General features: G+C 38.7%; 1 protein-coding gene and 1 long non-coding RNA gene across 2 annotated transcripts in view; one reads left to right on the top strand and one right to left on the bottom strand.

The window, feature by feature from the left end:
- The window catches only part of LKAAEAR1 (LKAAEAR motif containing 1), a 31507-nt gene extending 15945 nt beyond the window's left edge, over positions 1–15562 (bottom strand). Inside the window, exon 1 of the mRNA XM_074210531.1 lies at positions 15430–15562. The gene's annotated coding sequence lies outside the window, so the exon portion shown is untranslated. The remainder of the gene's footprint in view (positions 1–15429) is intronic.
- Positions 1–27560, top strand: part of LOC141505046 (uncharacterized) — a 68391-nt gene that overhangs the window by 22488 nt on the left and 18343 nt on the right. The window contains exons 2-3 of the long non-coding RNA XR_012473532.1: positions 9820–9905; positions 11387–11531. This is a non-coding gene — a long non-coding RNA (uncharacterized LOC141505046). The remainder of the gene's footprint in view (positions 1–9819; positions 9906–11386; positions 11532–27560) is intronic.

Raw genomic sequence — 27560 nt, forward strand, 5'->3', positions numbered from 1 at the left:
ATACTGATATTTGTATGATGCTTATTTATGGTTCCTATAAGTATAATGTAATTTTATTATTTATCTATGTTCATTATGTGAATTATTATTTTCATATTGTTTGATAGTATGCAACTCCTTTTTTGAGTCACTTGACAGGAAATTATTTCAGTTAGTATGTAAACTTTGTTTTTTTAGATTTATTATAAACTTTTCAGATGTATTTCTTTTTTTTTCTTTATTTTTTTCAAGACAATGGGGTTAAGTGGCTTGCCCAAGGCCACACGGCTAGGTAATTATTAAGTGTCTGAGACTGGATTTGAACCCAGGTACTCGTGACTCCAAGGCCGTTCCTCTATTCACTGCACCACCTAGCTGCCCCCCTCAGATGTATTTCTTACTCCATTCTGCATGTGCAAGGTTTCAATTACATAGAATCAGATCCTTTCCACTTCTAATCTCATCATCAAACTAACTCAAATCTTGACTGACACTACCTCCCTTAGCCTCCTCTCTTCTGACTGAAGGACTAGAGGGTGAACACCAAACTTCTCTCAATGCTTTCTTTATATTGGGCAAATACTGCACTTTTGGGCTTACTCCACTCTGAATCTGCTGCCTACCTGACTTCAGTTCAACAGAACAAGATGTCCTGAACCCAAATAACTTTTGATGTCTCCCCAACTTTTCCTACCTCCTTTTGTATATTTTATCTTCTCCACATCCCACACCCACAATAGATTGTAAATTCCTTGAGGGCAGAGACTATCTTTCTTTTTATTAATTGTATAATCAGTACTTAGCATAGTGCCTCTCACTTGTTGTTGTTCAGTAATGTTTGACTCTTCATGATCCTGTGGACCATACTATGCTTGGGGGTTTCTTGGCAAAGATATGGGAGTTGTTTGCCATTCCCTTCTCTGTTTTTTTATCCTTCATTTTTTTGCAAGGCAATGGGGTTAAGTGACTTGCCCAAGGCCACACGGCTAGGTGATTATTAAGTGTCCGAGGCCGGATTTGAACCCAGGTACTCCTGACTCCAGGGCCGGTGCTTTATCCACTACGCCACCTAGGCGTCCTTCTGTCCTTCATTTTCTTTTTTTTTTTTTTGCCTTGCAAAAACTTTTTTTATTTAATGTTTATTCTCATTTTGTACAAATAATGTTTTTTTACATTAATAAAATATTCTTGTTTAAAAGTAAATGAATGGGTGGCTAGGTGGTGTAGTGGATAAAGCACCGGCCCTGGAGTCAGGAGTACCTGGGTTCAAATCCGGCCTCGGACACTTGAATAATCACCTAGCCGTGTGGCCTTGGGCAAGCCACTTAACCTCGTTTGCCTTGCAAAAACCTAAAAAAAAATAAAAAAAAGTAAATGAAATACTCCCTCCCCCATAAATATAGACTTGCTTGAGTGATAAAGTAAAGGGGAGAGAAAAAAATTAAAATTAAAAACAAATAGTAATAATTGTAGGTATGGCCAGGTGGCGCAATGGATGGAGCACCAGCCTTGGAGCCACGAGCACCTGAGCCCACATCTGGCCCCGTACGCCCCACAATCACTCAGCCGTGTGATGTGCAAGCCACCCGAACCCCACTGCCCTGCAAAAAACCAAAAAGAAAAAAGAAAAAAAAAGACCCAAAATAAAATAAAATAGTAATAATAGCAGGGGTGGCTGAGTGGCAGACAGAGCATTGGCCCTTGAGCCAGGAGCACCCGGGTCCAAATCCGGCCTCAGACACCCAATGATCACCCTGCTATGCGGCCCCAGGCAGGCTACCCAGCCCCATTTGCCCTGCATCCCCCCAAATAAGAATAATAAAAAATGTGTTTCAGTCTTTGTTCCAACATCAACACCTCTATCATGGGTGGATCACATTCTTTATGATAAGTCCATGGCAAAAGTTACTTCCATATTTTTCCACCGTTGCCATTGCTGATCGCAACTCCCTCCTTTTGTATTTCTCCACTACCATGTACTATATTTTCTCTCTCCTTTCACTCTGACTATGCTGTAGGGTAGGTGAGTGGCGCAGCAGACAGATCCCCAGCTCTGGGGCCAAGAGGCCCCGAGCCCCCATACCACCCCTTAGGCCCAGCATCCACCTGGCCCTATGGTCCCAGACAGGCCATCCAATCCCAGCCCCTTGCAAGAAGTAAAAAAGAAAATCTGGTCCATCCTCTCCTCCATGACTCACATCCCGCCTTCCCCCGTACCCCCTCTCTCCTTACTCCAAATGCCTATACCCCATTGAATATATATGCTGTTTCCTCTCCTAACCACCTCTGATGAGAGTGAAGTTTTCCCTCATTCCCCCTTGCCTTCCCCCCTTCCATATCATTGCAATAGCTCATTGTAATACAGAAAAATCTTATTATATGAAATATCTTGGCCTATTCCCACTCTCCTTTTTCTTTCTCCCATTACATTTCCCTTTTTTTCTATTGACTCCATTTCCCCACCATACTTTATCTTTGAATTCAGCTTTCTCCTGTGCTTCAACTATAAAAGTTCCCTCTACCTTCTCTATTAGCTGAGAAGGTTCATATGAGTATTATCAGTGTCATTTTTTCTATGCAGGAATACATGCAGTTCATCATCATTAAGTCCCTTATTTTTCCCCCTCTCCTCCAATCTCCATGCTTCACCTGAGTCCTGTATCTGAAGATCAAACCTGTTCAGCTCTGGCCATTCCAACAGGAACATTTGAAACTCCCCTGGTTCATCGAAAGTCCATCTTTTTCCCTGGAAGAGGACATTCAGCCTTGCTGGGTAGTTGATTCTTGGCTGCATTCTAAGCTCTTTTGCCTTCCAGTATATTATATTCCAAGCCCTACAGGCTTCTGATGTAGTTGCTGCTAAGTCCTGTGTGATCCTGACTGCAGCTCCATGATATTTGAACTGTGTCCTTCTGACTGCTTGTAATATTTTGTCTTTGACTTGGGAGTTCTGGAACTTGGCTATAATATTCCTAGGGGTTGTTTTTTTGGGATCTCTTTCTCAGGGGATCAGTGGATTCTCTCCATTTCTATTTTGCCCTCTGCTTCTATCAGGGAAATTTTCCTGTAGTAATTCTTTGAAAATTATGTCAAGGCTCTTTTCCTGATCATGACTTTCAGGTATTCCAATAATTTTTAAATGATCTTTCCTAAGTCTGTTTTCCATATCAGTTGTTTTTTTCAATGAGATATTTCACATTTTCTTCTAATTTTTCATTTTTTTTTTGTTTTGAAGTATTGATTCCTGATTTCTGGTAAATTCATCAATCTCCCTGAATTCTGTTCTTTGTCTGAAGGATTTGTTCTCCTCAGAGAGTTTTCTTATCTCTTTTTCCATCTGGCCAATTTTGCTTTTTAAAGCACTTTTCTCCTCCATAACTTTTTTGAACTGTTTTATCCATTTGACCTAAGCTGGTTTTTAGCGTGCTATTTTCTTCAGCATTTTTTTGGATTTCCTTGACTAGGCTGCTGACTTCATTTTCATGTTATTCCTGCATCTCTCTCATTTCTTTTCCCAGTTTTTCTTCTAACTCCCTCATTTGATTTTCAAAGTCTTTTTTTGAGCTCTGTCATAACCTGATCCCAATTTCTGTTTTTCTTGGAGTCTTTAGATGCAGGAGCTTATGCTTCCTCATCTTCAGACTGAGTATTTTGATCTTTTTTGGGCTCATTTGCAAAATATTTCCTCAATGGTGTTCCTCTTTTTTGTCTGCTTGCTCATTTTCCCAGCCTTAGCCTGTTTTGGGGGTGCTTCCTGAGCTTTTGAGACACTCCCACAAGGGTATCAGTGTGTGAGGCTCTGTCCTCCCTCCTGGTCTGTGAATGACCATATGTGCCCCCCTCTGCCATGGGGCTGAGGTGGGGGGGCCCTGCTGTTCTATGGGGGGGCCTAGACTGCAGTCAGGTTCTGAATGTGGTCAGAGCCCCAGAGTCCTGTTCCAGGGGCAGAGGACAGAGCTGGCAGTCTCTCTCTCTCTCTCTCTTCACTCCCCTCCCTAGGATCAATGGGCTTATGCCCTGGGGGCTGCAGCTTATGGGCTCTGCCTGCTTCTGTTCCTGGATCTGGGCTGAGGAAAGACCATGCTGCTTGCCGTGTGCCCTGAGGGCTGGGCTCCACGTGCTTGCTCTGGCAGAGGTCCCCTTCTGTTCCCTCACTTTGTGCTTGGTGCTCCCCAGGGTGTAGCTCAGGAGACTCCCCCGCTGCTATGAGCCCTGGCTCCCAGCGCCCTGGGGCTGCCTCTGGGAGGCTGAAGTTCTTTTGCTCTGGCGGGCTGCCCCTCCGACCCCGGGGGAGCAGAGCCTTTCTGCTTTTTTCCAGGTTACCTTGAGTAAGAGAACTGTCTCACTGGGGCCCTCTGTGGGTTCTGTCTCTCGAAAATTTAGTTAGAGTCCTTTGTTTATAAGTTTTATGTGAGAGCGCCTAAGACACAATCCTTTCTTGTTGCCATCTTGGCTCCACCGCCCCCCCCACCTTCATTTTCAAAGAAGACCACAACCTCAGGGAAGTGATGCCATGACAAGTATGTGAATTGGATTTGAGTGAGGGGGTGCTATGCTAAGTCACCAGCCCCACTGCAATTAAGGCAAACAGGATAAATGATTTATCCAATATCACAGAAATGTCTAAAGCTGGATGTGGTCAGCTAGGTGGCGCAGTGGTTTGAGCACTGACCATAGAGTCAGGAGAATGGGAATTTTCAGGTCAAATCTGACCTCAGACATTTGAGTTTTACTTGCTGTGTCACCTTAGGCAAGTCACTTAACCTTTATTGCCTCACATCCAGGGCTGTCTCTAGTCATCCTGATTCATATCTGGCCACTGAATCCAGATGGCTCTGGAAGAGAAAGTCCAATTCATGTGCTCGTCATGGCATCACTTCCCTGATGTTGCGGTCTTCTTCAAAAATGAAGGACAAAACATTATTATTATTATTATTATTATTATTATTATTATTATTATAGCTGGATGTGAACTTGTCTTCCTAACTCCAAGAATTTATTCACTGAGCCATCTAGCTGCCTCTGGCCCATAGAAAGCACTTAATATTTGTTGGTTTGGATAAGCAACAGATGTGCGATTTTTTTTTCTAACAGTATTTACTTTATTCAACTGTTTATTCTATTAAAAGTTTTTTTTTATTTAAGGTAACAGGGTTAAGTGACTTGCTCAAGGTCACATAGCTAGGCAATTATTATGTGTCTGGGGTTCAAATTTGAACTCAAGTCCTCCTGACTCTAGGACTGGTGCTCTATCCACTGCACTACCTAGCTGCCCTTGTCTATTTACATTTAATGTTATGAGAGTTAAGTTATGTTTTCATCCATTTGTTCCTTCATTTTTTTAAAATTAGGATTTTCAGTTTCCCTGTCTTAAGTCAGTAATTTGTCTCTATGATTAATTTTGCTTAGTATACTTTGACGCAACCCTTTCCCATGGCCTTTATTCTCCTATTTATCTTCTCCTTCCCAGTGAGTCTTTTCCTTAGCTTTGGAATTTTTCTTTATTCATTGATTTCTTTTTCTTTCTTTCATTTAGTTATCTAATTCTAGCATCTATGTCTATACAAGTCCCTTTCCTTTGCTCTATTACTACCTCCTCCTTGAAGTCTTTCCTGATTCTGTAACTGAAAGTGATCTCTCTCTTATCACAATTCTCATAATACATAGTTCAGACCTCTCTTTCCTGTCTTGCATTATGTGTGTGTGCACACATATTTGCATATATTATTTATTATTATAGCTATTTCTTCTGTTAGAAATTGTAAGCTCATTAAAGTTTGGGTCCAATCCAATTGACTATACTAAAGTATTTATTATCTGTGTTACATCTGCCTTTGCATTTCCAGCTTCTAGCTTGTATATTGCTTCGGGTATAACCAGCACTTTTAAATATTTGTTAAGTTGAATGAATGATCCTCATACTGTGAAGTTGACTGAGGGAATTTAAATGTAAGATAAATGGGGATCTGGTAAGAGAGCATCTAGTGTCCTTCTATGTGTTCAAGTCATCAGACCTGAATGAACTTGTTTTCTCATTTCAGTGCATGGCACTGAAAAATTTTGATAGATGTGGCAGCTAAGCTTCTCTGAAAAACTGTAGAGTAAGTATAGGAGAGATGTCACAGGGCTGAAAATGAACAAATGCTAGTCATAATTTTGAAAAATAAAAGGAAATGGCAAAGCACTCCAGTATCTTTGCCAAGAAAACCCCAAATGGGGTCACGAAGAGTCAAACACAATTGAAACAAATAATAAACAACCACCAACAACAATATCTCTAGTGGTAAGCACAGTGTCTCATACAAAAATAAAATGTTTAATTAATGTTTGCTAGATTGGATTGGAATCAGTCCCAGACAATGATGATTAAAACAGAATTAGACTAGAAAGCGATCTTAGTGGAATGTCCCAGGACTCTGTCTTTAAATCTTAGTCTTTATTTTTTCTTTATTATTCTTATTATTTACCAAAGATTAGATGAAGGCATAAATGGCATGCCAATCAAATCTGTAGAAAAATGACATATTTTGAATGATGTAATCTAAATTTTAAATATCTCAATAGTCTTTAATGATGAACTGATCTAATAAGAGGAAATATAATGATAAAAATATTACACTTTTTTTTTAAAGAAATCAATTGTATGAGAGTAGGAAGGAGAGGACTGTTGGCAAAATTTCATGTAAAAAAAGCTGGGACTTCTAGTGGATTTCATAAATATAGTTAATGCTGGGATGTGGTAACTAAGAGACATATTATAATCTTAGACTGTACTAGGAGAGGTAAGGGAGGTCATAGTCCTATTGTGTTTAGTCCTTGTAACAACAAAACCACCACCATCAGTAGTATTTGTAGAGTACTTTAAGATTTGCAAAATGATATATATATATATATATATATATATATATATATATATATATATATGTAATATTTTGATCCTCACAAAAGCCCAGTGAAGTTGGTGTTATTATCTTCATTTTACAGATGAGGAAGCTGATGCCTAGAGGGTTTATATGATTTGTCCAAGGTCAGAGTGACATACATACAGTGTTTGAGACAGGATTTACATTCAAATCTGAATTCAAATAGAGTCTTCCTCACAGCAAGAGGAGCACTCTATTCACTGTATCACATTGTATCTGCTAGACCATGTCTGTTCTGAATATTTTGTTTCAATCTGGGAGCCATATTTTAGGAAGAATGTTGACGAACTGGAGGGCATTTTAGAGCATGGAAATTGGGTCAGAGAGAGACATGGAATAGATGCTAAAGAGGAATCAAGTGGTTCTGAGGCTCATGTGGAGCCTTCTGAGGATCAGTTTCAAGTAAGGACTATTTTTAAACTGCAGAAAAGAAGATGTAGGGAGCTATGAAATTTGTTTTCAAGTATTTGAAAAAAGTATTAGACTTCTTTTGCTTGGCCCAGGAGGGCAAGTCTAGGAGCTATTTGTGGAAATTATAGAGGTTGATTTAGGATTGAGATTCAGAAAAATTTCCCAATAATCAGAATAGCTCCAAAGTGGAATGAGATTCCTGAAGGAGGTGATTCTTTCCCACTCTTAGGTTTTTCAAGTAAAGACTAGATAGACATACGTGTTAGTGATGGGGTAGAAATAGTTTTTCAAGTTCAGATTGGATTCTGAGGTCCCTTTGAGAATCTGAGATTCTATTCCTTGTTTAAATTCCACTTACAAGGCTATGTTGTTTGTGAGAAATATAGGCTCCTTCAGCAAACAGCAGAGGAACTCTAGAACTGAAGCTGTGTGGGAGTAGAGGAGACCTTGCTGGGAGAGTTATTCTGTGTAAATGTCAAGTTACTATGAGTCAGATGCTTCCTTGGGAAAACGGATGGGTAAGGACTGTTTCTTTAAGAGTAAAGTGGGAGATGACTTCCCCTGATTAGTCTCAGGATTCCTATCTCTGTGCAGTCTTCTCCATCTTTTCCTGTGTTAACACAGGAAATTGAGGAAAGGTCTGAGAAAAAAGAGCAGGAAAACCTTGGAGAATTAACTGGGTCAGAAACCCATTAGGCAAGTCTGATCTTTTAAATTAAAAAAAAAAGATTTTATGTTATACATCTCTTAGACTGTCTATAACAATAATGACTGGTGCTATAATTTCACTTGTATATACAATTTAGCACTTTTTCTGAAAGTAATAATCTTGAAACTTTCTTAGAATAGTGAAAAATTCAATAACCATTGTAATCACATGACCAGCATTATGTCATAGGTACATGACCCTTTGGCCCTCTAGAGCAGATTCAGATTTTCTATAAACATTTGACTATTCACACTTTTAATGTGCTGTCTTTGGCCAACTACCAATGAATTGAAACATTCCTGGAGGAAACAAATCACATTGTTACTGATATTCTAGCTAGAAATGAAACCAGTAGGTAAGAAGAAGTTGAAATTAGGGACAAAGAAATTGATTCCATCTTGTGCCAAAAGGCAAAAGTAAAGATCATTTCAGGGAATACTTTGTTCATGACAGTAAGCAAACCGACCACCTTGAAATCAGCTTAACTTTTACATACCCCAGTACTAGTTGTAGAGGATGAAGATGCAGGCAGGATTTGACAAATTCCTCTAAATAAAGACAACATTTATACTGATATTTAGTATCTTCAATATGAAGATTGGCACAGGTGAGGGTAGTGAAAATTATATTAGAAAATATATTTTAGTATTAAAAACAAAAGATGCTAAAGCATTGTACATATTTCAGAAGTCTGTACATTATAACTATTTTCTTCAAAAAGAGTTTGAAAGAGCTGTTTGTGTTGGAGATGAAGAGACTCCCTAAAAATGAAATTGAGCTATGTGTTCACAGTAGGGAATGACTTGGGAGTAATTTTAGAATTAGCTTTCTGGGTAGTCAGATCATCAACTTATTGGAGCAAAAGAAAAAAAATCAATATCAAATTGAAAGAAAGGATAAAATGAGAAGATACTTCAGCCAATCATTGCAACTCTAATTAGACTTGTTAAATGAACTATTGACTCTGTAAAATGAGAAATTAATGAAAAATACAATGAATCTATCACCTATTTTGAAAAATTTTTTTTTACTTAGAAAAATTGAACTGATGCAGAACAGTGATCAAAATGAGGAGGTAGAATGAACTTAAAAATTGCCTCAGCCAGAAAACACTTGATTGCTTTGTATCTGGAGAGACTGTCAGCCAAGGACAGCATGCATTTAGAGTACTAGTTCATTTTCAAGATATTGTGGAGGAGGATTAGTAAGAATTTATGAACCCTATTATCTTATGAAATAGTGAAAAACAATGGCAGGTAAATAGGTCCACAGAAAGAGCTTGGTTGCTCCAAACAGAATCCCCATTTAATGCTGGACGTCCAGCCCATTACACTGATGTCCTTGTTGTCTTCCATCTCTATGCCTTCTCACTGGCTTTCCTGCACATCTAGAATGCTTTCCTTCTTCACTTCTGTCTCTTAGTTTCTTTGACCTTCAATAATCACCTCAAGTGTGGTCTTCTGGAGAAAGCCTTTCCCTGTCCCACCTCAGCTACTACTGCCTTCTCTGAGACTATAATCCATCAGCCATGCACATATCTCTTATGCATCTTTACTGGTTGTCTCCTCACTGTTTTGAGGACAGGGACTGTTTTTGCATTTGTAGCTTCAGTACTTAGCTTAGTATTTGTTACTTGGTAAACATTTAATAAATGCTTGTTGACTGACATTTTTTCCCCGGCTAGCCATAAGTAAATGAAACTAGAAAGAGGGCAGAAAATATATGTGAAATAAAATAACTCTCCAAGCACTTGCCTGAAAAGGCTATCATTTTAACATCAATATTCTTTCACCCCAGTGCTACTATTGAGTTTGTGAACTGAGGAATGCTAGCAGATCAGAAGACTTGAAAAGTCTCAGACACTTCCTGACTGTGGGACCTGGGTAAGTCACTTAACCTTTGTCTCAATTTCCTCAACTGTAAACTGGGGATAACAATAGCACCCATCTCCTACAGTTGTTATGATAATCAAATGAGATTGTGTGTGTAAAGGCACTTACCACAGTGTCAAGTATTTAATAGTCATAATCATAATCATAGCATTTAATGAAATGATTATGATTATGACTATTAATTGTAGATATTACAAAAGATGATGAAAATATGCATGGATCAGAGATTGAATTCCAACCCCACTTATAACCTCTACTTAATCTTTCTGAGTTTCAGTTTTTTAATTGTAAAACTAGGTAAATTGTACCAGCTGACTTGTAAAGTCATCAAAAGCTCAAAATTTTAGTAGATAACCATATGATACCAATGAAAATTTGGATAGTATATTTGGAGCAGACCAATGATTTTACTGGTTAAAGGAACTTCCAGATGAGGAAACTCCTTCTGATAATTAAAGATCTGCTTTTTCTCTGCAACTTATATACTCAGAGAGTTGTTTACATGACTTGTCCTTGTCATACAGTCAATATATGTCAGAGATGGGACTTGAACCCATGTCTTCCTGACTCTGATGTATACACTTAACTATCTTGTCTCTCTACTTGTATGTAACAACTGGCATAAAATTAATCATCCAGGATAAGTCTGTTCAGAAAAAAGAGGAGGACTGGTCATTGAAGAAGACTGTGGAATGACAGTGGACAAGGAGAGCATTCTCCTCCATTCACCATTCTTCAAAACAATAAGAAAAGGTTTAACAGTGATTCCTCCTCCCTAACATCTCATCCCATCCAATCCCATCATTGTAACCAGAGAAGGTTTAAAGAGGGACTTGAAGTATTAGGAAGGGGAAAGAATGCTAAGACTAAGAGAAGGGAGAGAAGAAAATGTGGAAAAAGAGTATTAGTTATTATTCTCCTTCTGTAAGCTTACATGGTTTGGTACCTATTTTGGAGGAGCTGTCTTGGGAGATCCAAACCTCATAGTTAAGCATTTTTTGGGTGGTGTACTAGTTTATTTTATAATTTTATTATAATTCTACTTAGTAATTTTTTTTCTCATTTTAGTTAAGCTTTTGACGTAACAGAATTGTTTCAAATCTTTGGTGATTACTGTTACAGAAGCCTATAATTAGAACCCTATCTATTTTTTATGGGGAGCAGAGAGTATTCTAGCTTTTCTAGGAGCAGTGCCATCTAGTGTCCATAATTCAGGATTACACTTTCTTTTGATGGGAAACTACTAACACTTCTGAGGCATATTTCTGGGTGATGTTTGGCTTACTCATTTAGACATGAATTTCTTCATGAGTGATCCTATCAGGAAGTATAAGAGATCCTTGATGGACTGCATGCAAAACTCATTTTAAGAGTCATTTTTTGGGGGTGGTGGTGGTGGTAAAGAGGGTAGAGGAAGTTTTGTTGAAGATTTTTAAGAAGGGCTTAAGTGAAGAACTCTAAGACTTTTTCAGGTTGCCCTTTCCTGGACCACCTCATAGATCTGATGGACATGGACCTGGGCTTGGCTATCTAGGCAGCAGAAGAGCAAACCAAAGACTCAAAGAATGGAAGTGAAAACAGTCCTGAACCCATACAGTTGGACTCTCCCTGACCCAGGTAAACTTGGCAGAATCCTAGATTCCCAGGCTATGTGACCCAGAGTGTTATTGCTTCTAGGTTTAGGATACAAAAAGAACATTTTGTTGGATTAGCAGGGTAGGTTGGACAAACAGCCCCAGCAGAAGCAGAGGTTTAGATTTCTCAAAGTGAGGCTCTAATAGACCTGCCTGGGACTATTTCTGATTTAGGCCCCCCCCCCCCCACCTCCTTACTTCTGGGATCACAGAGCTGGATAATGAACCTTCTCAAAGGCTCAGAGGGCTGGGCCTGAGACCTTCCTTGATACAACCAACACAAAGGGAACATGAGGTCAAGATCAGCATAGAAGGGCTACAATTTTCTAGGCTAAAGTCTTGGGTTTGGATAACAGTAGATCTACAGGTTTATCAGAGTAAGGAAGAGACTCTAAACTCAGGCCTTCACCTTGGCTCAGGTTGAGGAAATGGGAACAGGTTTCAGCAAGAGCTGGAAGGGGCGTCAGAAATCATTTTTCAGGTGAGCAAACTAAAACTTGAACCAGGCCTGTAACTTTCTGACTTTGAATTTGAGCTCTATTCATTACAGTACCAGCAGAAAGAAAAATCCTGAACAAGGAAGTATCCTGAGAAGAAATCAGGGTCTTTCCTCAAGTAGATTCACTAACCTAGTGCAATAAACCTTACAGTTTAGGGTAGGCAAAGAGGTAGTGTTGGAATGCTCTCTTCCCAGAGGAGGGGAAGGAAAGGATTTGAAAAGAGAAGTTTGTCAGGTACCTTCAGTGTCTTGGAAGATTCCAGTCCTCTCTCCTAACCTAGAGGGGGCAGATGTGAAGGGAAGACGTGCCTACAATTCCTGGGGGGGGGGGGGAGATTAGGGGTGGTATTGTGGAGGATGAGGAAGCAGCAGAGCCTCTGAGTCAGGAATATCTAGGTTTAAATCCGGCTCCTGCCAGGTAATGACTCTGTTGCCTTGGGCAATCCACTCAATCTCTCTCAGTTCCTTACCACCCCCAAACTCCCAAGCTACTCTCTGAGACTATAAATTCCAGAGTTTGATGGAGGAAGTTCCTCACCAGAAACTCCCTACAATGATGAAATCTTAGATTTACTTAAAAAAAAAGGAAGTAGCCTTGGGGTTGGTGGCTGTTTATTGACGTTTCTGAGAGGCTGATTGGGACTGCAAATGCTGCATCTTGGAGGGGGTTGGTGATTGCTATGTAGGAGCAGAGATTTTTTTAAGTCTTTTGGAGAGTTGTAGAATTGGGGAAAGTTAGAGAGTTAGTAGAGTGTGAATTTGGAATGTGGGAACCACAGCAGGACCCTGGAGACTTGGTATGAGTTGGTTATGGGAAGGGTAGAGAAAATGAATAAACTATGTGCTTTACATATATCCAATTTGTTAGTCACAGAGACACTATGAGGTAAGGGCTATTATTATCATAATAGATTGTGAGCTCCTTGCCCAGGGTCACAAAGCTTGTAAATATCTGAGACCCTATTTGATCTCAAGTCTTCTTGATGCCAGGTCTGGCATTCCATCTGCTATCTACTACCTAGTTATATTGAGGTGGAATAGAGATGGTACATGAGTCTAGGGCCATCATCTGATTCCTAGAGCTCTTCCTGTTTCTCCCAATTGTCTTTCCTTTTTGTGAAGTCAATATGGAGTGAGCAACAATGGAAGTCTCCAAGATTAGGTACTGCATCCAAATCATACATAGGCTTCTGGGATCTTCCTGGTATCTTTTGAAAAAGGGTGTTCTGGAGTAAGGTTATAGCCCGGGGGAGGAATGTCAAGGTCACTGGCCACATATGGGCACTTGCTTCCAAACAGGGTACAGGAATCTCAGATGACCCTGTTATCATGGAATGGAATTAGCAGTGTATGTTGGCAGCATTGGCTACTAAAAAAGGCCAAGAGACTTTTGCATGGTCAGTCGACTAACATTTATTAAAAATTATGTGATAGAAACTATGCTAAGTGCTGGGGGATTCAAAGAAAGATAAATAATAGCTCTTAAGAAGAGCATAATCTGGAGCAGCTAGGTGGCGCAGTGGATAGAGCACTAGCTCTGGAGTCAGGAGTACCTGAGTTCAAATTTGACCTCAGACACTTAATATAGCTGTGTGGTCTTGGGCAAGCCACTTAACCCCATTTGCCTTGCAAAATCCTAAAAAAAAAAATAAAATAAAAAATAAGAAGAGCATAATCTAAGGGGAAAGACAATGTGCAAACAGCTGTGAATAAACAATAATATCTATAAGCACATATATGTGTGCTTAAAAAAGACCATGACATCAGGGAGGTGATGCCATGGCATGCATGTGAATTGGATTTGAGTGAGGGAGTGCTGTGCTAAGTCATCAGCCTCATTTCTGGGACCGGTGGCCAGATAGGAATCAGGAGGCCTGGAGATGACCTTGGAAGTGAGGCAGTCAGGGTTAAGTGACTTGTCCAGGGTTACACAGTTAAAAATTGTCAAGTATTTGAAGGCACATTTGAACTCAGGTCCTCCTGACTACAGGGTTCTTGCTCTATCTACTGTACCATCTAGCTGCCCTACATATACATATATGTTATATACATGTACACACATTTATATACATATATATACAAATCAAATATACATACATTCATTGCTATTGTTCAGTTATTTTCAATATATCTGGCTTTTGAAACTCCATTTGTGATTTTCTTGGCAAAGATACTAGAGTGGTTTGCCATTTTCTCCTATAATTCATTTTGGAAATGAGGAAACTGAGACAAACAGGGTTAAGTGACTTGCTTAGGGTCACATAGCTACCAAGTGTCTGAGGCTAGATGTGAACTTTGGTCTTTCTGACTCCAGACCCAGTCATCACCTAGTTGCTCCAACATATATTCATATAAATGGTAAACTGGAACTAATCTCATAAGAAAGGCACTAAGATTAAAGAGAACTGGGAAAGGCCTTACATAGAAGCTGGGACTTTAGCTGAGATTTGAAGAAAGTCAGGGGGCAGACATGAGGAGGGAGAGAATTTCAGACTTGGAGGAGAACCAGAGACAATGCTTAGATTCAGGAGCTTGGGTATCATGTGCAAGGAGTAATAAAAAGGCCATTGTCTCTGAATTATGGAGTGTCTGGAGGGGAGTAAGGCATAAAAAAGACTACATAGGTTGTCTCATGAAAGGCTCTGGCAAGAAGTGGATTCCCAATTATGTCATTTTAGGGAGGATTCTGGGATAGGAAAGATGGAGCTATAGGAAGGATAATCCTCTGGGGAGCACAGAAGCATGAAGATGGCACAAAAGTGAGGACCCCTAGGTTAGGAAGGATGGAGTGGTATTAAGGACTGACCTTTCTAAGCACTTTCAAGCTTACAAAGCATCCCTCAACAATACTGTGAGGTAGAAGCTATAATTGTTATTATTCCCATTTTATAGATTAGGAAAATGAAGCTTAGGAGGTTAAGTAGCTTGTTCAGAGTCACAGAGCTAGGAAGTGTTCAAGGCAAATTGAAATCCCCCAGACCTTCCTAAACCAAAATCCCTTAGTCTGTTGTCTCTTTGCTGCCTTCCATTAGAGAAGGATGAGCATAGATGCAGAATTGCTGGAAGGACCACGTTTTGATGGGGCCCAAAGGAACAGGAACGTCACATAACCCTGAGGCTGTGGACCTGTGACTTTGGGAATAGTTAGATGATTTGAGAAGGAGTCTGAAGGTCTTGGGGAGAGTCGTCGCTATCCCTCTGGACTCTGGGTAAGGGAAGAAAAACCTCATGCTGAGTCTGGGGTGGCATAGTCTGACTTGTCCTGTGCTTGGGCAGGTTGGGGGTGGCAACCTTAAGACTCTTCCCTAAAACCTCTCCCCCCCAATCTATGTGGCATAAACTCCTTTCCTGCTGATCCCCAGCCCAAACCAGTTGTCCCTACCTGTCCCTTTGTCTTTCTGACTGTTCTGTAGGAAGTCTCTTCTCTCCTTGGTTGGGGGCTCAGGCGGTTGATACTGTTGACTTGGTTGCCTGGAAACCCCAGCCTTGGCAACCTTCTCTTCCCTTTCCTCTCCCCCTCCCCTCTAAGTCCCTCTCTCTTCCCAAGCCAGACTGACACTAACTTCAGTTTGAGGAGGTGATGGGCTGAGAGCAGGAAGGGAGCATTTGTTTGGGGGAATTGGAAAATCATATTTCTTCCCATACCTGGGTTGACTATAAAAGATCCTAGATTTAGAGTTAGAAACAATCTTAGGAAGAAACTTCAGAGAGATAAAACAAAATGTAGTAGCTCACAGTGGCAGAAAGGGAATTTGAATCTAGGGCATTTGACTTTAAACCCAACAGTCTTTTCACTGGGCTAGGGTGGGTTTGGATCCTCACCCTCAGATGTCTCAGACATTCAAATTCTCAGGCATTCAGACAGGCTTCAAGGGAGTCCCCTTTGCTGGAAAACTTTGTCCCCATAGTCAACTTCAGACACTTCCCACTTGTGTGACCCCTAGGCAAGTAATTTCACTTCACTTTGCCTCAGTTTCCTCAGATGTAAAATGGAAATAATAACACAAACCTCCTAGATTATTGTGAGGATCAAATGAGGCAATATTATGCAGTGACTGAGACGGTGGTTAGCACCAAGATTTACAGGCAAGGTCAGGAAGGGAGACTCCCCTCATCTCCTGCCAGAATCAATCAGATCAATCCAATCTAACAAATATTTATCAAATGGCTCTTATATTCAAGGGACTATTAAATGCTGGAGATACAAAGATAAACAGCCCTTTCCCTCAAGGAGTATACATTCTGTGTAGAGAACCAGAATAAGTATATACATGATAGGAAGAAGAAAGCAAATATCTCAGGAAAACCCAAAATGTTTCCTAGCAAATGGAATATGCACCAAACCTTAATAATAATAATAATAGAATTTATATATCACCTTAAGTTATGCAAAGCAAACACATGTAAAGTGGCACAGTGCTGGGATTAGAGTCAGGAAGTATAGAATCTCACTTCAGGGGCAGCTAGGTGTTGCAGTGAATAGAGCACCGGCCTTGGAGTCAGGAGTATCTGAGTCAAATCCACTCTCAGACACTTAATAATTACCTAGCCATGTGATCTTGGGCAAGCCACTTAACCCCATTGCCTTGAAAAATCTAAAAAAAAAAGAATCTCACTTCAGACATGTCCCACTTGTGTGGCCCTAGCCAAGTAATTTCACCCCTTTTGCCTCAGTTTCCTCAACTGTAAAATGGGAGCAATAACACACACCTTCCAGAATTGTTGTGAGGATCAAATGAGATAATATTTATGCAGTGATTAGCACAGTGTCCAAGACATAGTAGACACTTGATAAATACTTGTTCCTTTTGTTTCCCTCATTTGATTCTCACAATACTGTGAGATAAAAGCTGTTTTCCCATTTTACAGATGAATAAACTGAAGTTCAGAGAGGTTAATTGTCTTGTCCTAGCGTGACTCAGAATTTTCAGAATCTGAATTCAAATTTTCTTGCTCTCAAGTCCAGTATTTAATTTATTGCACCACTTAGCAACCTTGATAGTAACTAGGAATTCCAAGACCTTGGAGGAAGCCTGTGTAAACTGCATGCAATATTAGATTTGAGGAACTTAGACCAGAATGACTGGAAAGTAGAATTCCCGAGTACGATATGAAATAGTTTGATTCCAGACCATGGAAGGCTTTAAATTTAAGGCTAAGAAGATTCTATTTTATTCTAGAGGAAAGGTGCTTTACCCTGAAAGGTGGAGCAGGGGAGTAATATGGCTTGACCTGTGTCTTAGGCAGTACTCTGTGGGGTATTTTGGAGAGAGATGAAATTGAAAATAGAAAGATTTGCTAGGAGGCTATTGAAGTAGTCTGGGGAAGGGGTTCATGTAGGTCTGAATTAGTGGAGTGATCATGCAAGTGAAGAAAAGCAGACATGCACAAGAAAATTGTGGAGGTAGAACATTGCATCCAATTGGCTATGGGGATGAGGAAAAAGTAAGAGTCAAGGATAAATATGGGTGATGGAAAGATGGTCATTGCCCTCTATATAAATAAGAAAGTTTGAGGAGGGTTGGATGAAGGGAGGAAGATAATGAGATCTATTTTGTACATCGTGATTTGGAGATTGTAATGGTATATAATTAGATAACAAGTCTAGCTAACAAGTTGGTGATGTGGGACTGAAGTTCATGAAAGAGATTAGAGCTAGACAGAACTGAGAGATTTTCTGTGTAGAGATAAGTGAATTTCCATACCTAGTTCTTAACCAGTTCAGGGCTGATTGACGCTAAGTTTCCCTAGTCACAAGCCAGACTTACCATTCTTACTCTTCTAATCTTCATTCTGGAAGTAGCCACCATTTAACTGAAACACTCCTATTCAAGCTGCTGGGAAAAGTTTTGGTTGCCTAACTTCAGCTGGGTCCCCTTATAGTTGCTTGGCAATTTTTATACTTCATTCTTTTTGATTCTTTATCCCTATAACTTAGGTATCGGATTCATATATTTTCCCCTTATTTCCTAGTTCCAGCCCTACTGGTTCAAACTGACAGCCTCATTTTTCTGTCCTTGATTCATCAATACTTCTCAGTGTCTTTTTGCAGGCTCTCCCTCTTTTTCTCTTGTCTCATTGGGTGAACCATCTCCATCCATTGCCAAGGTTGGATCACATCACTCTCACCTTCTTCACGGACATTGATTCAGTCATCTCTAGGTCTGTCTCATATATATGATGAGTCATAGCACAAATCAAATTCAAGGAGAGTGTGAAAGGACAAGCATTTTCCTGATGACCTCAGATTGCTTGATACATCTTCCTTGCCTGGGGTTATTATAAGTCCCATCCACTTGTAGTCAGGGCCTCTCAGACTTAGTGGATGCCTGAGTCCACAGGAATTTCCATACTCATTCTATCTGATGGGTTGTTGATCAAATGTTGATCAGTCACATTTCCAGATAGATACAATGTGTACCTCATACAGAGAAACTAAGGGTCATGGTCAAAGTAAATCATCCTCTTTATTCATAATACAGTGACATGTGATACTTCTTTTTGTTCCAACATCAAGCCTGAATGAAGAGGTGTTGGTATTAGAACCATACCTACAACATTTGGTTGTTGTTCTGTCATTTCCATTGTGTCTGACTCTTTTTGATCCAATTTGGTGTTTTCTTGGCAAAGACACTGGAGTGGTAGGTTTGCCTTTTCCTTTTCCAGCTCATTTTACAGATGAGAAAACTGAGGCAAATAGGGTTAAGCAACTTGTCCAGGATCACACAGCTAGTATCTGAGACCAGATTTGAGCTTCTGAAAATGAATCTTCCTGATTGCCAGCCAAGTGCTCTATTCATTGTGCCACCTGGTTGCCCATCAATATATGCAGAAGGATTTTAACTTGAAGATCACCAAATAGATCCATGACTCTATCCTAATCTCCTGAATTATAACCTTGCTACAACTATGGCATAATACATTTGTTCTAATTCCTCAACAATTATGGGAACCAGTCTAAATGATCACCAGTCTGTACTATGGCAACTCTTTTAAATAGAAATAGTTGTTTTCAGTTGGTCAGCAATTGCTGCCCGAGTTCTGGTATCTGCACTTTTTTTAGTTTTTTTTTTTCAAGGCAAACAGGGTAAGTGGCTTGCCCAAGGCCACACAGCTAGGTAATTATTAAATGTCTGAGACTGGATTTGAACCCAGGTTCTCCTGACTCCAGGGGCGGTGCTTTATCCACTATGCCACCTAGCTGCCCCATATCTGCATTTTTTTAAGGCAATTGGTGTTAAGTGACTTGATCAGGGTCGAACCATTAGTAAGTGTCTGTGATTGGATTTGAACTCATGTCCTCCTGACTCCAGGACCAGTGTTCTATCAATTCAATCTATGTGCCCCTTGGTATCTGCTTTTGAATGTTTTTCCATTCATAGGAATGGTATTGAGTTTCCTTCCATGCTATCTTTTCTTGGAAATACTATCCTTTCCCCTATGTTCTTGGAAAGAAATGCCCCTTACATATAAACTTCCCTTTGCCTACTACTTCTTTCACTGTTGGAAAGAGCACTGGACTTTGAGCAGGGATAGAGTGTCTGACTCTTCATGACCCCATTTGTGGGTTTTTTTTTCTGAGCAAAGATACTGGAGTGGTTTGTCATTTCCTTCTCCAACTCACTTTACACATGATGAAACAGAGGCATAGAGAGTTAAGTGACTTAGCCCAGTATCACCTGGCTAGTCAGTGTTTGAGGCTAGGTTTGAATTCATGAAGATAACTCTTCCTGGTTCCAAGTCTAGTGTTCTCGTCACTGTGCCACTTATATGACTTTATGGAGTTAGGATAGGCTTGGATTTAAATCTTGCTTTTAATGCTTACTAGTTGGGTGATTAATGACAATTCACAACCTCTCAGGACCTCAGTTCCATTATTTGTAGAATGGGGAAAATATCTATCTGTATCACTTACCTCACATTGTTATTGGGAGGATCAAGTGAAATAGTTTATTATTTTGCAGAACCTAAAGTACTAGATAAATATTAGCTCTTACTATTATTTGAGAAGTTTCCTCTAGGACTGTCTATTCTTTTACTTTCATAATCCTCTTTCTCCTAACTTGGTGAGTCCTTCCCCTTTCTGCCAATTTACTCACTAGAGCTCCTAGACTCTATCTCCGTGTCAGACAGACATAACATAGAGTGGTCTTTTCTTGTTTTTTTTTCTATCTATGTAGCCCATAGCACTCCATCCCACCTATGATACAAACAGTTCTTATGAAAAGTGTATTATTATCATTATTATTATTTTGACTGCTGTTTCTTACATTTGATTCATACCGAGCACACACAGTCCAATAAACCCCTCAAGTTTCTTTCATATGAACTATTAGCAAGACATAACTTAGCCATCACTTATTCATTCAATTTATGTTTTTAATTGATATGAAGACTTTATACTTATTACTAATAATTTTCAACTTATTAGATTTTGTCTATTCTAGACAAAGTATGTTTTATTCTTTTGTAATTTGTCATTTGTAATTCTCAGCTTTCTGTAATTTGCTAATTTGAAAAGTATGTGAATGAGGTCAACAGAACCAGGAGATCATTGAACACCTAACAATAACATTATGAGATGATCAGCTATGATAGATCTAGTTCTTCTCAGTAATGCATTTATCAAAGACAGTTCTAAAGGCCTTGAGATGGAAAATACCATCTACATCCAGAGAAAGAACTATGGAGTTTGAATGCAAACCAAAGCATACTATTTTTACTTTTTAAAATTTGTTGTATGCTTTTCCTTTCTCATGGTTTTTACCCTTTTGTTCTGATTCTTCGTTCACAACATGGCTAATATGGAAATAAGATAGGTGGTGCAATGGATAGAGTACCAGCTCCAGAGTTAGAAGGACCTGAGTTCAAATTTGACCTCAGACACTTGATACTTACTAGCTGTGTGATCTTGTACAAGTCACTTAACCCTGATTGTCTCACATCCAGGGCCATCTCCAGTGTCTTGATTCATATCTGGCCATTAGACCAGGATAGTTCTGTAGGAGAAAGTGAGGATGGTGACTTAACACAGCCCCATCTCACTCAAATCCCATTCATATCTATGTCATGGCATCACTTCCCTGATGTCATGGTCTTCTTTAAGAACTAAGAATAAATAATATGGAATTTTGTTTAACAGTAATGTACCTGTATAACCTATATCAGATTTTTCACTGTCATAGGGAGGAGGTAGGGAAAAGAGAGAGGGAGAAAAAAGTGTAATTCAAAATTCGACAAAAAATATGGATGTTGAAAAATACCTTTACATGTAACTGAACAAAATTAATAGAAAATTGAAAGCATGTTATCTCTTCCATCATCTAAGTTATTGAAGAAGTTGTTTAACAGAATAGACAAATTTGAGAATCCTACCATATAGGTGGACATTGAACCATTAATCACTACTCTTTGAGTCCAATTATTCAGCCTAGTCTGAATTCACTCAGCACACATCTAAAATTAGGAAAATTCTAGTTATCTATTATATAATGAGACTGTGGATTTCAAATCAGTACCAGATAAAACCATTGAATGAAAAAAGTAAATCTGAGCTTGTGCTCATTCTTTGGGTGCTTTGTAGCTTCTGTAGTTGGGTGCAGTGGTTCAAAACTTTGTTCATACACTAAAAAAAGCAGTCAGCCTGCCTACATCAAGGTGAAGATTTCTAGCTACTTCTTAGTGAATGATGGCAGAGGACAACCTAGTAACTATGAGAATTAGGGGGACAGCTACAAGAGGCAATGTGATACCCAGAAAAGAGGGAGATGTGACTCCCAAGTGAAATACCAAATAGAGAATAGCACAATGTCATCACCAGAACATCATTAGCAACTCTGCCCTTCAGAAGGTGTGCATTCTGCTACACACCTGCCCATCTTAGCCATGTTTGTTTTCTTTGTATGTACATGTTTAGACCCTGGCCACATTAATTTCTCTTGTATGATTCTTCATATATAAAGCCTTAGTGATATGTGTTTTCTAGACATTTGTCTTCTATATATAATCATTCTCTGTTTGGGTGAATTCTCTCTTTTTATATCCTTTCCTATTGTTGGCATTGTAACCTGCAAGAAAGTGAACTCCTTATGTTCTTTTCTTGACATTATTTGTTATGTGGTTTAATTAAATATCTCTTGCTTTGAATTCATGTATCCTCTGGCAGGCTGGTAAGAACAAACATATTGTTGGGAGTTCATGAGTTATGGTTTGAGTGGGTGCTGACTCAAAAAGTGCTTCAAACCTGGGATAGTTTTTCTTGGGAACACATGTTCCCTTAGTACTATAAGAAAAGATCGATTTGTACCAAAAATATTCATAGCTATTTTCTTGGTAATAGCAAAAAAAATCTGAATTTTCAGCAGTTGTGGGATGGTTGAATTGATCAGCATATATTAATGAAGTAGATTGCTACAAGACTGTAAATAATGGCAACTATAAAAATGTCAGGTGGCAGTGATAAAACAGAGTGCTAACTTGGTGTAGACTGGACCTGATTTCTAATCCTGTTTCTGTGATTAACACCTATGTGATCATGGGATAGGGAATAGTTAGTAACCTGAAAAAACTTCTCAAAGACTTTTCTGCATTGATGAGAGAAGTCCTATACTTACAGATCCTTAAAGTTAAATTGATGCATGAAAAAGACAAATTGTAAAGACATGAGGTGATGCAAAATAGGGAATAAGAGGGCTACATTAGAATAAAAAAAGGCAATTATTCTAAAAACTTTATAAATATGGAAAAGAGATTGTTATGGGAAATAAATTAACACCATTTTTTTTAGGATTTTGCAAGGCAAATGGGGTTAAATGGCTTGCCCAAGACCACACAGCTAGGTAATTATAAAGTGTCTGAGACCAACATCATTACTTTTAAGAGTGTACTGTGTAATTATTTTTCCTTATTAACCACTAGGTGGTATTGCTGCCCCTAATCTGATCTTATCCATCATAACTGCCATATACTGGAAAGTTCTATATTCACCTAATATGCTTGACCCAATCCTAGAGAAAGTTCTGAGCAAGTGCCAAGTTCTCTGTGGTTCTCCTATTGTATGTCCTATTGTATTTTACCTAAACTATGATAGAATTAGGACCTAATGCCTGTTTCAGCCATACAGAAAAACAAGACACAGGCATTGGATTTGACTGTTGTATTTTGCCTCCCAAATTTTGACACACTAACTCATTGAATTATGATTTTCGAAATTTTGACTTTTTAACTCATGAATTTTGATGCCTAGATTTTGATGCTCTAATCCCAACTCCTTGATTTGACTTTTTAAAAGGTTTTTGCAAGGCAAATGGGGTTAAGTGACTTGCCCAAGGCCACAAAGCTAAGCAATTATTAAGTATCTGAGGTCAGATTTGAACTCCAGGGCCAGTGCTCTATCCACTACACCACCTAGCTGCCCCCTTGATTTGACTTTCAAATTCAGACTTCTGAGACCTCAGATTTTGTCATTTTGATTTTTAAACACTGACTCCAGGACTTTGACACCTGAGTTTGCCAATTTGATTCCATATATAACACCAGGATTTTGACTTCCTGATTTTGCCATTGTGATTCCCAAATTTTAACTTCCTGGATTGTGAATCACCCATTTTGACTTTTGATTCATGAATTTCAACTCCAAGATATTGACCCCCGAATCTTGATTCCTTGATTTTGATCCTCAAATTTAGATTTTTTGACTCCTTGATTTGGGCTCTTTGATTCTGACAATTTGATTTCTGAATTTTGTCTGACCTGGAATGTGACTCCAAAATTTTGACTTTTTGAGTCATGAATTTTGACTCCCAGGTTTTGATTCTCAGATTTTAATGTCTAAATTTTGACTTGCAAATTAAGTCTTTATAGGTTCTTATCTTCCTTGGTCTCTCTGCAATATGTGTCTTCTCTTCTCCAGGTTAAAAAGGTCCAGTTCCTTAAAACATATGACATAATAATCTCCAGCTCTCTAACTATTAGGGCTGCCTTATTCCAGTCAACTTTTCTAAAAATGTAGTGCCAAGGGCTGAACACAGGACTCTAGCCCTGTCTGACCTTTAGCTCCCTTGTGATGGATATTATTCCTCCTTTTAATAGAGTTTAGACTTAGCATTAGCTTTTGTGGCTGTCATATCACACTACTGACATCACTGATCTTCTAAAATTCCCAGAGTTTTTCTTTTCACACAAACTATTGTCTAGTCATACCTCCTGTCCTTGAGTTTTTTATCACAAAGATAAAACTTCACATTTATCCCTCATTAAATTCAGTTTTCTTTGATTTAGCTCTTCTTCTAGCTCAATGAGATCTTTTCAGACTCTGTCATTAAAAGTGTTTGCTATTCTTCCTAGTTTCTTGTAATCTGCAAATTTGATAAGTATAGTTTCTATGGCTTTATATAAAATCTTGATAAAGGAAAAAGAATAAACATTTATATACTGCCTACAATATGCCAATTGCTGGGCTAACTGCTTTTATAAACATTATTTCATTCAATCCTCACAACAACTCTGTGCGGTAGATGCTGTTATTATCCTCATTTTACAATTGGGGGGAATTGAGGTAAAGAGAAGTTAAATAACTTGCTCTGGTCTCACATCTATTAAGTGTATGAGGCCAGATTTCAGTTCAGGTTTCTTGACTCCAGGTCCAGAGTTCTATCCAATTGCCTTCAATCAATAAAGTGTAAATCCCCACAGAGACAAGGACAGATTCCTTGTGCAATCCACTAGAGTTTTAACCAAGTTGATAAAGACCCATTTATTCAATTTAACAAATATTAATTTTGTATCTAATATGTGTTACCCTTTGGATTCAGTTGTATAATCAGTTTTAAATCTCCCCAACTCTAATATTGTCTAATATGTCCTTCCACCTTATATGTAGTAGTATGGTAGGGGAGTATGGGAGATCATGAGAAACTTTGCTGATTATATCATGGCTCTAGTATTCTCTTGGCCTACCATATTGTAACCTTATCAAAAAAAGTAAATAATCTGTCATGACCTGTTCTTGATGAAGCTATATTGGCTCTTAGCAATTACTAATTCCATTTTTAAATGCTCAAAAACTACATATGCTCAAGATAGTCAGGCATAGAAGAAGTCAGATTGGCTGATTTCCAATATATTGCCTCCATTCTTTTCTATTTTTTTGAAATTGAGAACATCTTCCCTCAGGTCATCTAATGTCACCTTTCCTGTTCTCCTAAGTCTTTCAAAATTCATAGACAGAGACTGATCAATCATAGCTTCCAGCTCTTTAAGCATCCTAGTCCAGAGTCTATAAGGGCCCAGAGGTTTGAATTCATTGATGATAATTAGTGGCTTTTCACTGGTCCTTTGACTAACCTTCAGTTGTCATTCTCAGGTAATCATTTTTGTTCTTTTTTTTTTAATTCAAAGGGAATTCTCCCTGACAGAAAATAGAAAAACAAAAGCAAAAGCAAAACAATGGCACAGTACCTCAGCTTTCTTATTGTTGCCCCTTATTACTGGTTTACCAACCCCAAATCAAAGTCCTATTTTCTTTGATCTTCCTCTTGTCCCCCCCAAATCACTAAACCCATTTTCATTGTTCTTAGCATTCATGAGCAATCTTGGTTCATCTTGGGTCTTAGCACACTTCATATTTCTCACAGTCATGCAACTGTTTTGTACATGTCCTTAATTTCCTGTTCTTGCATTCATTTTCAAATCCATGTCTTTTAAAATTTGAGTTTTAAAATCACTTATGGTCAATAAGAGAAAATAGATGAGGAATTTGGGAAACAAATCACAGACCTGGCATGGAGACATATTATTTGTACTAGTTGTCAAGAGGCAATTATCTAGACATCTGCTGGTGCTCTCTCTCTGCCAAAAGCAGAGCAGGTAATATCTTCTTGACTTGCCTTAATGATAATTTCATACTTCAAGGAGTGGAGGAACCAACAAAGGGAAATTCAATTCTGTACCTGATTCTTACTGGTTACTGTGGTAGAAATACAGAAAAGTCTAAGGGTGAGTGACTACTCCCTCTTAGAGGTTGTAATTGAAAAAGAGAATATCAGATCTAGTTTGAGATGTACTCTAGACTTTGGGAAAGCAGACTTCAAAGTATACAGAAGAATGATAGGATCTCTTGATCTATAATTCTACAGGGAATGTCAACCCAGGAGATATTGGAAATGTTCAAGAATGAAATTTGAAAGACAAAAAGGGACTCAATTCCAATGAGGAGGAAAAATGGAATTTGATTGGAGAGAGATTTATGTGGAAGTAAAGGAAATGCACCAAACTACCTTAGATACTAGAAGAAATTATATAGAAGATGGAGGCAATATCAGGTAGTAGAAGATGGTTATAAGAACATGACATGACATTATAGAAATAAAGTCAGAAGTGTTAAAACTCAGAAGAAATTGAGGCTTATGAGGACAAAAAAAAAGATTTGGTTTTAAAAAAACTATATTAAGAGATAAAGATCAGAGAAGGAATAGAATGCTTGCTGGAGATGGAAAGATGGCGACCAAGAACAGAGATAAATTTTTTTTTTTGTTTTTCTCTGTTGAGAAAAGTAATTCCAGGGCAAATGTCACTTCAGGATAATGACTTTTGCCCTGAAAATGATGGTACAAAAATGACTAATGGGGAGTTGAAACCCCAGGTAAATAAGGAGAGAATACTTAGGTGCCTTTGATGAACAAGATCTCTTGGGCCAGGTGACTTTCATATTCTATACTGAAAGAATTGGCAGGTGTATGACTGATGAGCTCTCAAGATTATTTGAAGATCATAGAAAATAAGAGAAGTATGAAAAGATTGGAGAAGAACAAATTATACTTTAATTTTCAACAAAGGGAAGACAAAAGAATCCAAAAACTATAGGTCATAGAATTTGACATTGATTCCTGGGAAAATTCTAAAAGGAATCATTAAAGAGATAGTTGGTACACATCCAGAAGTGGAAGTAGTAAATTATGAGGATTCAGTCTGACTTCCTTAGGAACAATGTCACTATTGTTCAGTTGTTTCAGTCATGTCTGTCTGTGACCTCATTTGGGATTTTTTTGGCAAAGATACTGGAGTAATTTGTCATTCTCTTCTCCAGCTCTTTTTATAGATGAGGGAACTAAGGCCAAAAAGGGTTAACTGACTTGTCTAGGGTCACACAACTAGTAAGTGCCTAAGGTCAAATTTGAACTCAGATCTTTCTGACTTTAGGTCTGGTGCTCTATTATTGTGCAACCTAGCTTCCCCCCTTAGTAATTTCATGCTAGAATAACATAATTTATTTTTTTGGCAAAGTTACCAAACTAACAGATGGGGGAAACTGTGGATATAATTTAGTAAATCAAAAAAGAGGCAGCATAGTGTGATGGATAGAGGGCTGGCCTGGGAGGCAGCAAGATAGCAGATCAAGACTGATATCTTACACATACTCACTGTGTAACCTGGGTAAGTCATTTAACTTCTCAGAGTTCTAGACCAGAGGTGTCAAATATACTGACCATGCCAGCAGGAATCATATTAAAATGG

The sequence above is a fragment of the Macrotis lagotis genome, chromosome 1 (genome assembly GCF_037893015.1).
Source record: "Macrotis lagotis isolate mMagLag1 chromosome 1, bilby.v1.9.chrom.fasta, whole genome shotgun sequence".
Classification (NCBI taxonomy): domain Eukaryota; kingdom Metazoa; phylum Chordata; class Mammalia; order Peramelemorphia; family Peramelidae; genus Macrotis; species Macrotis lagotis.